Source organism: Saimiri boliviensis, chromosome 8 (genome assembly GCF_048565385.1).
Source record: "Saimiri boliviensis isolate mSaiBol1 chromosome 8, mSaiBol1.pri, whole genome shotgun sequence".
In the NCBI taxonomy this organism is placed as follows: Eukaryota; Metazoa; Chordata; class Mammalia; order Primates; family Cebidae; genus Saimiri; species Saimiri boliviensis.
In genome coordinates this window covers 77697036-77710663 of record NC_133456.1, presented here as the reverse complement: position 1 = coordinate 77710663, position 13628 = coordinate 77697036, and the positions used below count along the sequence as shown (strand labels likewise).

Below are 13628 nucleotides of genomic sequence, written 5' to 3'. Positions count from 1 at the left end.
ACCAAGAGATTACAAAGATGTATTTAGGATGAATTAAGAGACTACTTCATAACTATGGGCTCTCAGGCAACCTGAAAAGGATTATGACCCAAGAAAAATGTCCTGTGGGTTGAGAAGACCATACTTACACAGTATTAGAGCAGTGTTTGTATGACAGAGCCATACAAATAAGCATCCAGCTTCTAGTTTTCTAGTCAGCTGCAATTCAGCACATCCTACTGTGAATTTGTCACTTTTCTCAGACAACCAGCTTCTCCCCCTAACATCCCTATTTATCATTGACAGGCAGTACCTCAAGCCACTTGGGCCTGAAATGTGTGCCCTTGTTGTCAACCTTGAAGCATATAGCTGTCATCCTGAGAAATCCTTTGACTGCTCTCAGCCCAGACTTCCTTATCTGGAGAATGGAGATATTATCAGCTGCTCCTACTTTCTTTCAGTGTTTCGTGGGAGTCATCTGATGGATGTAAAACCTTTCTGAAAAAAGTAAACTTCTATAAAAAATAAAGATGGTTCTAATATTTGCAATATTATAAAATTAAGCCTGAACAACAACCTTCATCTAGCTTATACGTTAAAAGTCTCGTATTTAGTAATACCAAAAGATACTGCTCCAAAGAATCATGACTATCACTTGCATCATTTTTCTACTTGTTCTCTAGCTAAATACCTTAAATCTCTGGAGTTCTAATGCTGAAAGAATCAAGAAAATCATTGCCACATTAAAGGTGAAAAGTTTTTAAAAATATATTAATGAGGCGGTGGGAAGGAGGCTGACATTAAAGTACGTTTGGAAGTGTTTGGTTTCTCTAATTAAATAGAGCTAATGAGTTTCTCCACTGAGCCTGAGCACTGGGCTGAATAGTCTAACAAGCCTCTGATTTCTGTGATCTCAATAAAGGATGGCCAACTGGCAGCCGAAAATAATCTGCATCATGGGGTGATTCATCCTTCACACCTTGGGGTGAAACCTTCCTGTCAGAATGCAGGAGCAGGTTGCAAGCACCATTCAGGGTTGAGTGAGTCTCCGTGGTCTTCAGAAACTGCTGGCCCCTCCCTCATATCAAGAGACCGTAACACAATGTCACTACAGCAAGAATCAGAGAATGGCAAAATGAAAGCTTCCACAGATCACATATCAGAGCTGGGAACAAAGTGACAAGGAGGAGACAGAATTTAATTTAACCACCACCCATAATGGAAAACGGGGGCAGGAGGCAGCTTCTAGATCAGGCGTCCCCAAACTACGGCCCGCGGGCCGCGTGCAGCCCCCTGAGGCCATTTATCCAGCACCCCCGCCACACTTCAGGAAGGGGCACCTCTTTCATTGGTGGTCAGTGAGACGAGCACAGTATGGGCGGCCCTCCAGCGGTCTGAGGGACAGTGAACTGGCCCCCTGTGTAAAAAGTTTGGGGACGCCTGATCTAGAGTTTCAGAAGGCATGCCTCTGCCCTCTCCTGACTCACAGGCATAGGAAATGAGTTTAAAAAAAAAAAATGAAGATAATCTAGCATATCTTCAGTGCTTTTGTGGGGTCTGCAGGTATAATCAATCCCTTGATGTAGTTTATAAAGCCGTTTATGACCCAACCCAGCCTTCCTCTCAATTTCTGTACATTCTCTGAACATCTCACCACCACCCCCACCACAAAAATGGAAGCAGCTTCTCCCAGACCTGGATGTGTCCTCTGTGCCTGCTGCTCATCCTGCCTAAAATAACCTGTCTTTCCTCTGCACGTGCTAAGTCTTCCTAAGTAGGGTCACCTGTTCAGCAAAGACACTCCTGACCACCCCCTTTCTCTCACTCTGTTTCTCCCCATTCCTCAAACTCTTTAAATTGGTCCCTCTTTCAGGTCTTGGCACAGCTGCCTTCCTCCATCTTTCTCATCCTTATTGCAACTTATCTCTCAGGTCTCCACTTACATACCACTTGGAGAAGACGTCCTTGATATCCCACTGACTTCTCCAGTCAGGGCCCCACCTAATTTTCTACTAGAATCCTATTTTCTTCTTCATGACACTTATCCCAGCTTTTTAAAGTAATCAATGAGTAAAAAAGTAGAGTGTATGTACGTAATTTAAGACCACACACAAATACTTGAGACTATAACTTTGGTAAATTTCAAGGAGTATCTGTTTGGCTCTTCATTGTAAATCCAGTACATACTGGGTGTTCAATAAAATACTTGATGAGCAAATTCTCTTCTCAAAGTGCTTTGTACAAGATTATACTGTAGGATCTTGAAATATAACACTTATTCCATAATTGTGTAATTATGTTTTCATATGTATCCCTATCCCTGGATTTTGAGCTACTCGAGACTACATGAGATGGTCCCACCACACCCTGCACTTGGCATATCTTAATTGGCTTTAACTTGTCTTCCAGCTTCTTGGTGGCAAGAACAGCTTGTTAGAAACATGTCTTGTGCCTAACACTGTGTCTGGCACACAAATAGTTTTCAAACAAACGAATGAATGAATGACCAGAATGTCTTCCCCTTCCGTTTTCCCCTGATCTCCCAAAATGCCCTTTAAATGTTGGAGAACGTTGCATCCTATCTCTTTGGTGAGATACAGTGCACCTTCTGTGTGTTTCCTACTGAAAGCACATTCAATAAAACCTACAGAACTTATTTACAGAATAGATGTATAAGGAGGGCAATTACTCCCTTGAAAAAAAGGATTTTTTTCTGCCACATGAAACAGAGACCTGTAGGCATACATCTCTTCCCTCCATTGAATTTAAAATATGATTTGTTGAAACCTGCTATTTGTTAATTTTTCAAGGAGAGGCTACTTTATAAAGCTTGATGTCCTTGTGTGCAAACAGGTCCACTTTTGAGCTGTGTTAAAGTAATCAGATGAATCCCTTCTCGTCACCAGGTAGGACTAGGCTGGTGACTGAGCAGCTGCAAACACGGCAGTCAGCCTGGGCTGCAGAAATCAAGAGTGGTATGGACATATCCAGGCAGGTTGGCGAGGAGGGGCCTGCCCAGTAAGAGGATGCAAAACTGCATAATCAAAAGGAGAAATGAGAGATGCCAGATGAAACCGCAGAATACTTACAGAGTGTGTGATTACTCTCTTGAAATACCTGAAGGACTGCCACCGAATTATGCTTTTTCTGTATGTCCCAAAGGAAAGGCTCAAGGTAGAGGTGAGATTTGTGTTTAATATAAGAAAGGCCATTTAACGGAATTGCACAGAAAAGAATGGGCTGCTTCAGAAGAGACTGACATTCTGGACACCAGTGGGGTGCAAGACGAGAGAAGGAGAATAATAGCAGGGATGTTGTGGGAGGTATTTAAGCACCAGATTTGGGAATAGGGATGGTGAGGAAGAGGGAATTAATACTAAGCAGTAGCAACGATTCGTTGACCTAAGTGCTATGTGTAGGCATTTATTCCCCTATAATGATGTAAGTTGTGAGGGTACCCTTCTTTCACTCCATTTTACAGATGAAGTAACTGAGGCACACAAAGCTTCAGAATGTGCCCAAAGTCACCAAGCTAAGGAGGGATGGGGTCAGGATTCCAGCTTACCTCCATCCAAAAGCCTGTGTTTTTAGCCACAAAGACTGCTTATGTGTCCAACTCTAATATTCTGGGCCTTGAATATTGAGATACCAAGAAAAAAAAAACTATAAAGGAGTCTCAGATGTATCTGGTGAAGCTGAATCTTCACCTTCTCCTTTTCCTTTGTCCCCCAGCGTAATCCCTAAGCTTACGACTACAGAGCATCAAGCCAGTTTTCAAGTTTACTGTGTGTCTGTGTGTGTGTGTGCATAGATCTGACAGGGCTAGTTCATTTCAAGTAACCAAGTATGTCTTTGGACAGCTCTTGTCAAGATCCAATAGAAGAGCCAATTCCAAAAATATGTTCCTTTAGTGGTTTTTTAGGGTTCTCTGCTCTGCACGGATTGACAATGTGGTAACAAGAGACATTCTGGAGACTGGATTTAATGCAACCATATGCTAGACAGAATGAGAACCCATATTGCAGCAGACCAGCCGGTACATTTCCATGTTAACAGAAGCTTGATTGCAAATTACATTTAGTCTCAACAGCTCAGTTCACTGCACACAGATGCCGTGGGGGACTGTAAAGTTAGCGAGATGTGGGGGAGTACGACTAACATTTTTTTTTTGAAAAAAAAAAAAAATCCTTCAGCTGATAGAACGCCAAGGAGCATCAGCGCTGATGCTGAAAAGAAAATGCTGCTATATTTGTTTTGCCAGAAAAGGAAAAATAATCATTGTCGCGAGTTGTTAGTCAAATTATGAATACGAGCTCGGCTGGTAATTGTCTGATAATACAAACAGTGATATTAGGGTTGTCAGATGCGGCACACGCTGTTTGACAGCTAACATGTACGTGCTCTCTGGATGAGGAGCCAGTTCACTGATTCCAGAAGTCACGCAAACAGAGGGCTGGGTGATGGAGGAGAGCTTTCCCAGGATCCTGGCCTCCAGTCCAGGGCTGGATCTGGGTCAGCTTCCCAGAGGGTGGTCAGTATCTCCACTATTCAGAGGAAGATCTGCAGAACTACAGAAAGAGCACAATGTGGACACGAGTGGCAGATGCATCTCTTACTGTGCAACCCTTGGCGAGTGATTTAACATCTCTGGGCATACATTTTTCCACTTCTAAAACAGGAATAATTTTCAACCAGGTCCTCCTCCTTTGTGAGGATCAGCTGAGAACCTTGTGTGTGAGCATACAGTAAACCACATGGTGCTCTATAAATGTTGGGGCTGTAAGTTGTCTACTTGGCTGGGTTTCTTTCGCTCCCATTTTAAGAGCTGAGCGAGAGTGATTTTGTGTCCATTTTCTCATGGCTGGAGCAGATTTTTTTTTTTTCTGTCTGAGTACAAACACCTTTCAGATAGAATCATTCATTCTTTTCCCCAAGAAGCGTGGCCCTGGTGGACCTCTCACCTAGAGCCCTCCCTGACTCCTTTATTACATACTTGTCCCCTAAGGAAGCTAGAACACTTTGGTCAAGTTCTATCCTGTATGCATAAAGCCCTCATGCTCTCCATCCTCTTGTTCTCCAGACATGACTTGTGATAGATACTGTTCTGCTTAACGAGGTATTCTCCCCTTAGCCTCTAATTCCCTCGACCCCTTGCAGTTGACTGTGGTTGGGTGGCTAAGTTCTAGCCAAAGGCATATATGTATATGGACAGGAGTGATGTATACAACTTCCAGACATCACCTCTAAAGTTCCCAGGCATGCATGATGCTCATTCTCTTTCCCCCACCTCCAGCTGAGTGGCAAAGACTTGAGGAACTCAGGGGAGGACAGAACCACAAGACGGCAGGAACCTGGGCCTCTGAATGACAGCCTGGACTGTAAATCTCCTACCAACCTGAATCGTGCTGCGAAGTGAGTGAGAAATGAAAGTCTACTCTTTCAACCCACTGATATTTGTTGGTTGGTTGTTAATGTAGCTAGCCCTACCATAAAACCCAAGCAATCACTCACTTTGTCTCATTACACAAAGTGTGTTGTTACCAGAAATACAACCAGTATCTCCTCAAATACTCCCTGAATACACCATGCACTTTCACACCTCCCAGCCTCTGCTTGCATGACATTTTTACCCTTGTCTCTTCTCCCTTCAACTCCAATTACACTTTTCTATCGAGTAAACTCCTATTTTCCAGACCCAGCTCTAACATGCCCACCCAGAAGGATTATCACTTTCTCCCCTGGGCTTTCACAAAACTTACATATGCCCGTTATTAGATGACAATGGAGCTACGGTTTACACATATTAGTTCCTCTTCTTGAGGCAGGGACTATGTCTTATTCAAGGCTTCAATGAATGTCTAAGAAAGCTCTCTTTTTTTTTTTCTTTCTGCTTTTGGTTACTATCTATAGAATCAGCTACCCTAAGGCTACATTTTCCAGCTTTAAAATAGAGAGGCACAGAGACAAATGTAATTGTCCATTTGATTCACCTTTAGAAGATCTCATCATAGCACAGGAAAAGGGAGATCACATCTTTCTACTCAACCATCAACCAAGGCCTCTACTGGCTGCAAACAGTATATTGTATGTTGTTCTACAGTATAGACACATTGGTCTACAGTATAGACACGAGAAAGGGGAAGGGTACTCACTTGAGAGAAGCAGGCAGAGAGTGCTGTAGACATGGGGAAGTTCCCAATCAAAATAGGCCTCCTCCCTCTCTCCCCCTGCTCACTGCATTCCCATGTGGCACCCTACTGCGGCCTCCAAGTAAGATTATCCTTCAAATGCCAAAGGCAAAGCTGTAGCCTGCTCACATTTGAGTCCAGCAAAGCCAGTCAATAAGGGCTATGTGGGAGACAGGAATGGAGAGCTCTGCTCACAGCAGGGCCTGGATGCTCACATCAAACACTACTCTATATGACTAAGGACACCCTGCTGTATTCCAGATTTGAGGGAAAAAGTCCTTTCTGGTTTTGTTTTTTTGTTTTGAAGTGGCTGCTGCTGCTATTATTATATTACTTGTTTCGGTTTGAGAGCTTACCCCACCCAAACACACACACACAAACACAGACAGACAGACAGACAGACAGACAGACACACACACACACACACACACACACACACACTTTGGGGTTTTCAGAAGCTGGTTTTTCTTGTTGCTTTCTTAATGTTCATACTTTTGCCTTTTTTATTTGCCTCTTTGACATTTTCATTGACATTATTATTTTTTTCAGTTAACTCCTGGAAGGAACACGGGGATCTCCCAATGATTGCAAAGCTGACGGTGGCAAAATCTAATTCTTGGGTTGAGACTGGGAAGCCCCAGTTTGGGTCCTAGCTCTACCACCTAACAGGGAGAAATCATTCCACCTTAGTTTGTCTCTAAAACAAGAAAAATATAAACTCTGTCTTTCCGGACTTTTAATTCCAGAAGGATAGGGATCCTGTCCATTCTGTTTAAAACTGTCTCCATATACCTATCCTTGCACCTGTTATGTTGTAGCCCAAAGTAAAGATCATGGAATGACTGAATGATTATTGTGGAGACTGAAGAAGGCAAGTCATTAAAATGATCTGTTAATCCTGCAGTGGTCTACATAGGGAAGCATAATCATTGCATACACTGGGAATGTATGGATTGCCCTCAAACTGAAGAGTTATTTAGCTATTTTAGGATACTGGAAGATACTTTGGCAAATATATTTCAAATGTGCATAATCACCTTGATAAAGCCCAGGGCTATAATGTGAATGGGAGGCAAGGCAGAGACCTAGCTGTTTTCCTGCCCTTAAGTTCTGAAAATTCCACATTCTTAAAGTAAATTTCTCTTTGTTGCCCAGTTAGCAGAGCTATTTGTTGTTAATAGAAACTAGGAGTCTTTAGAAAGCCTAACTATTAACTAGAAGCTGCTTGAGGGTTCACATGTGTTCACAGTTCCTAGCACAATACCCTGCAAAGAAAAAGCACTCAGTAAATGTAAGACATTAATATGGAAGCTTCAGGAATGCTCTTTAATAGCTCCTTTCCAGAAATGGCTTTCTTCCCCCAAGAAGTCCTTTTCCATAAGGATCTTGAATGGCTTCTCCTCCCTGAGAAGTTCCCTTCTGTAAGGATCAGTAATTACTACTGATATACTTGTCCCATCTTCCCTTCTGAACCAATGCTCTCATGCCCCAGCACACCCCTCACTGTGTCAGAGGGAGCAGTGGAGGAAGTAAAGAGGCTGAAACACTGTACTAGAATTGTGAGCTCATTTATGGCATGAAATTTATTTAGCATCAACTATAAGTTAGTGAATGGTCAGAGAAGTGAAAGAAGGCAGTCAAAATTCTAGACTTGGAAACAGGTGAGTAACAAATAGAGCTTAGAATTGTTGGGAGAAATAGACACACACAGAGCTAGAATATAATTTAAATATTATAATAGATTCAAGTACACAGTCCTCCGAGAGCTCAGAGGTTATGCCAATATGCTGGGACTTGAGATCAAAGAAGTCTTCAGAGACTAGGAGACATTTGAGTTGGACTGTGAAATACGCGTAGGATTTCTCCAGATGGCAAGAGTCGGGAAGAAGGGCATTCTAAGCAGAGGAAATAACAAGTTCGACTACAAAGAGGGGTGGACAGATGTGACAATGACAGGGACTACACTGCATCTGGAAAGGCTAGACTAGCATTTTCCAGAAGATGCTCTGGGGAAAAGAAAAGACGTTCCATAGCCAGTAAGTTGGAGAAATGTATCCTGTATTCTCATTTAGAAATGTAAAATGCAGACTCGCCTATTAAAGGCTCTGAGCAATCAACTGGGCAGCTTAATAGATAGTCCAGGGAAACATAGCAGGGAGCCTGAAAGGGGACAGTGGATGTGAGCATAAAAGAGGATAGATGTAGACGGATTTCAGAGGGAGCATAATCAGGAGTTGCTAAATGTCAAAGGCGATTGGGTGTAAGAGGACTAGGTTTTAGCTTGTTGAACTAAATGATACCATCTGAGAAGAAAAGTATTTAGAAAAGGTAACATGGGTTTTGAAATTTGTTATGCTCAGGAGGCTGAGGGAGGAGAATTGCCTGAACCCGGGAGCGAGAAGTTGCGGTGAGCCGAGATCGCACCACTGCACGCCAGCCTGGGTAACAAGAGCGAAACTCCGTCTCAAAAAAAAAAAAAAAAGAAAGAAAGAAAGAAGGAAATTTGTCACGCTGAATATGAGCTGACCGTGAGGCAAGCATGTGAAGAGATTGAGAGACAATTGACAGTACGTGTCCAGGATCCACAAGTGATGTGATAGTTCAAGAAGTTGCTGGACAACCGTTGGAGCTATAATAGAAGAGATCAAGCCCTAGACAGGACATTGCATTGGATGAAGCCTAGGGACTCCATGATTTTTAGGGTCAGAGGGACCCACACTGAAGAGTGTAGAAGGCCAAGTCTCTGGCTACGGACCACATCCAAGTTCATAACCTCCTGCAGCTGACCATGGAAGTACTGACCACAAAGAAGAGCTCAACATCTGCACACATCCCACTGAAAGGAAGTAGATTTAAGGCCGGGCGCGGTGGCTCAAGCCTGTAATCCCAGCACTTTGGGAGGCCGAGGTGGGTGGATCACAAGGTCAAGAGATCGAGACCATCCTCGTCAACATGGTGAAACCCCGTCTCTACTAAAAATACAAAAAAAAAAAAAAAATTAGCTGGGCAGGGTGGTGTGTGCCTGTAATCCCAGCTACTCAGGAGGCTGAGGTAGGAGAACTGCCTGAACCCAGGAGGCGGAGGTTGCGGTGAGCCGAGATTGCGCCATTGCACTCCAGCCTGGGTAACAAAGAGCGAAACTCCGTCTCAAAAAAAAAAGAAGTAGATTTAAAGACATGCATTTAACCACTAAAACTTTTCAGCAACCCCATAAAACAATTGTTTTTCTGTTGGGCTATCCTCACTCAGAAGAAACAATAAAAACACAGCATATTCAAGATCATGGAAAACTGAGTACATTCCTTGTCATGTACTTTACTGATCAGTACAGCCTGGTGGGGTGGAGAGAGCACTGGGCTAGGAGTCAGGTGGCCAAGGCTCTAGCCTTGACTAGATCGGTGAATCATTGTAAGGCCTAGTTATCTTCCAAGTGGCTCTATTGACAGATAAGTAAAGTGTCTTTAAAATAAGTATGTCAGCCAGGTGCAGTGGCTCATGCCTATAATTCCAGCACTTTGGAAGCCTGAGAAAAGACGATTGCTTGAAGCCAGAAGTTTGAGACAAGCCTGTACCACCTTGTGAGACCCCAACTCTACAGAATATTTTAAAAATTAGTCAGGTGTGATGGCATGCCTCTATATATAGTCCCACCTACTCAGGGATGCTGCGGTGGGAGGATCACTTGAGCCAAGGATGCCAAGGCTGCAGTGAGCTATGATCATATCACTGTGCTTTATCCTGGGCAACAAAAAGAGGCTCTGTCTCTTTAAAGAAAGGGACTCACACTGCTAATTCCTAGGGCTGTCAGGAGGGTTCAATGTGATTGGTTCGTTTTGTAAAAAATAATATTAGTAATGGATGCTACTTGTTCTGAATATACAACCTAAACTGTGGAACTTTGAAGGGCCCTGAACACAGAAGAACATAACATGTTCGTTTTACAGATGGGAAAACCAAGTCCCAGAGATGGCAGGTGATTTACACAAAGTCAGACACACAGCAGGCTTACAGCCACCAGACAAGGTGGAACTTCTTCCTTCCTGGCATCACTGCTTTCTAAAGACCAAGGGCTGGGACTTTCACCGGAAACAAATCATATGCTAGAAATAAATTATGGGTTGAGTATCTAACATATGCATTCAAAATTCCAAGCAGCAAATAACGCCTGCAGTATGAGTAGTCTAGGTAATGCTATTTGCCTCCATACTTCTGTGAAGTGACCAACTTTCCTTTGTTGTGTCAACTTGAGCTGGCCACAATCTTCAGAGTCTCACACACCTCCACTCCATGACTTCAACATACACTAAACTGTTCTGTGATGCTGAATACTTTTATTTATATTGATATCCTCATGGACTAGATTAGAAATTCAGATGCATTAACACAGCCCTCTCCTGTAGATCTTCCCCTTTCTAACTCTAGATGGAATGCTCTAGGGGAGGGGCCATGTATTAGTTTGTTCTCACACTGCTATAGAGATAACTGCCTGAGACTGGGTAATTTATAAACGAAAGAGGCTCAATTGACTCCTCACAGTTCCACAGAGCTGAAGAGGCCTCAGGAAACTTACAATCATGGCAGAAAGGAAAGCAAGGACCTTCGGCATGTGGTGGCAGGAGAGAGAAGTGCAAGCAGGGCTTATAAAACCATCAGATCTTGGGAGAACTCACTACTGTATTGCAAGAACAGCAAGGGGGAAACCACCCTCATAATCCAATCACTTCCCTCCCTCAACACGAGGGGATTACATTTCAAGATGACATTTGAGTAGGAACACAGAGTCAAACCATATCAGGCCAAAATTAATTTCTTTCCTGAACTATGGCAAGAGTCTTCTAACTGATCTTGATCTTACTCCTTTGCCTTTTACTCTCTGGAGTTGGCATTATTATCTACTCATAACATTTCTGCTTTTTCTCTCCCAGTCTCTACAGCATACAGAATAAGACGCCAAATTTTCATTCTAGCATTCAAATGCCTTCCAGATCAGATCCAAGTCTCTCTTTCCAGTTTTATTTCCTCTACTTCCTTATTTGTATGTTACATTTCAAGCTAAATTAGACTCATTGCTGAATCTTGAATACACATAGGCCTTTCTCTACACTAGTCTCTCATCGGGTAACCATTCACCAGCACCCACCTCTGGCTTCCTTGCACCATCATGGTATCATGTTTCTCCTGTTTTCAGCACATATTTCCTTTCCTACTGTCATGATATGGGTACTGGTCCTACTTCCTCATTAGATGGTCCTCATGTTGATTACAACTCCCTCTCCCTTAGAACCTAGCTCAGTGCCTGGAAACAACTCTCTTCCAGAAAAAAATAACTTACATTATTTGAGGAAAAATAGACACACTACTCTAGAACTGAAGACCATCATACTAAAACTTTTTAAAATAAACATCTTTGGCTAAAGATGAAAGTATTTCCATGCAGCTTCAAATCAGAGTTGAGTAGCTGATTCTCCAGACAAACTCTAGGAAAAATTGTTTTACCTGTTTTCCCACCTGACGGTTCAGTTGGCTAAGCTGTTTTGAAGTCTGTAAAATGGCCAATATCTCCAATCTGAACAGTGTTTCCTTTCCAGACAGGAAGACTGCTGCTAAGTAGAGAAGCCACGCTTGTTTTTGCGGTCAGGCTGCAACGGTGACTCATCCGGTAAAGCCAGAGACTGTCTGTTTTGATCTTTCACTGTTCACAGACTATTTACAGTTGTAATTTTCTTTCTTTCTCTGTCTCCCTCATCACCTCTGGTGACTTATCAAAAGGGTCACACACATTTGACAAACGGAACCTGTATAAGGAGGAAGAGATAGCACGCGAAAGATAGCATGCTTTCAGCTGACGCCCAGGAATAGATGCTTGTGTTTACAGCTCTGATGATAGGGTTCCAGTAATGACTTGGCCTTTTTCTCCTTGATTGAATATTCCCTTGGGCCTGCCAGTCCGGGCTCCTGTTATTTAATGAGGACATTGGAGTACAACATCAAGATGTCTGCAAAAATGACCTTTCTTTTGGGCTCACTCCAAATGCAAAGAAAAGAAGAGTCCGAGTTAGACAGGGTGGTTCTGGAATACAGCTTTGGAATTTGTCCTTTTCCCAGAAGCTCAGAATCATGGAGTTATGCATCATCAGAGCCAGAGAGAACCATGGAGATGATCTAGTTAAAAGTTTCATTTTTCAGATGGAGAAACTGAGGACTAGGGAAGAATAGCAAGCTGCTATAAATCACAGCACAGTCCCAACGAATGTTAGTTTGAATAGCTTGAGACAGAAATTAACCCATTGGCTGACTGTTGGCTTTAAATAAAAGAGAAGCTTTACTTAGTTTCTCCTGTGTTATTTTGTGGCACTATTATGCTCTCCTTTTCCGACTCAAGGAGATGAGAAGTGTAATAATATGCCTCTGGCTATAAGTTCAATGTCTCCCTGTTAGCTTGGAAAGCCAATACAGGATAAGGATAAAGGTCAGTGGTGAAGGATCCCTAATGAGGACAGTCTCAGAGGTCTCAGATCTGCCTTATTCACTGTGTATCTGCATTTTGGCTTCACCTGCAAAATGGGGGATTAGTTTACCCATTGAGCAGTCTTGTGAAGTTGAAATGAGAAAATACAATCAGGAAGTGCTTGGTAATATAAAGTTCTACTGCATTTGTGAGAAGAATTATTATTATGGTATTGACTCCTATCCACATGGTCTTGTTTCTTTCAAGATGGAAAGTTTACATTCTCAAATTATTATAATTTTGCCTTTTTGTGAGCTTTTTTCTAGGCAACTATATATGTATATACACATACACACACATATATATATATATACACACATACATATATATACACACATACAGACATACATATATACACATATACACACATGAATATTTATATATAATTTCAACATTAGAATGTGTCATAGCATATTTAGATACTAATATCTTAAATAATATTGCCTTTTTGTAATGTATATAAGTAATTCATTAGGGATTTCTTTAGCACCAATTTAAACATTGAAGCCCCAGCTGGAATCTCTCTGAGCTGTGCCATCAGTGAAATTACTATATGATCTCTGGTCCAATTTAAAACATTTTTGAGAGTAAAAGGTAACATTATTAACACTTATGCAGCAAAAAAGGATAAATCTTAACTGTTCCAGGCAAAGTGGGACATATTACTTCGAGTTGTGCAGAATTTTAGGCATTCTACCGGCTAGATGTAACATGGCAGGAGGTAAAAAAGCACACATCTCATAATCAGAAGGTTGGGATCCAAGCTCAGGATCCACCATTGTTAGCAAAAACAACATGCGGATCTTAACCTCATTTTCTTCCTCTCTAAAATGCAGGTTATCCCTCACATCTCAAACTCAGGTTATCATCTGCATTTAAGTAAGAATGTAAATGAAAGCCTATTATAGCTGGAATAGGCTCTACTGTCGGATTTTTTAAGACAGTACTTTAAA

The 13628-nt window shown here is 42.2% G+C and overlaps 1 protein-coding gene across 2 annotated transcripts in view; it reads right to left on the bottom strand.

Moving 5' to 3' along the window:
* Positions 1–11940, bottom strand: part of TPRG1 (tumor protein p63 regulated 1) — a 194894-nt gene extending 182954 nt beyond the window's left edge. For both annotated transcript variants that reach the window (XM_010337715.2, XM_074404697.1), the window contains exon 1: positions 11664–11940. The gene's annotated coding sequence lies outside the window, so the exon portion shown is untranslated. The remainder of the gene's footprint in view (positions 1–11663) is intronic.
* Between the last annotated feature and the right edge of the window lie 1688 nt (positions 11941–13628).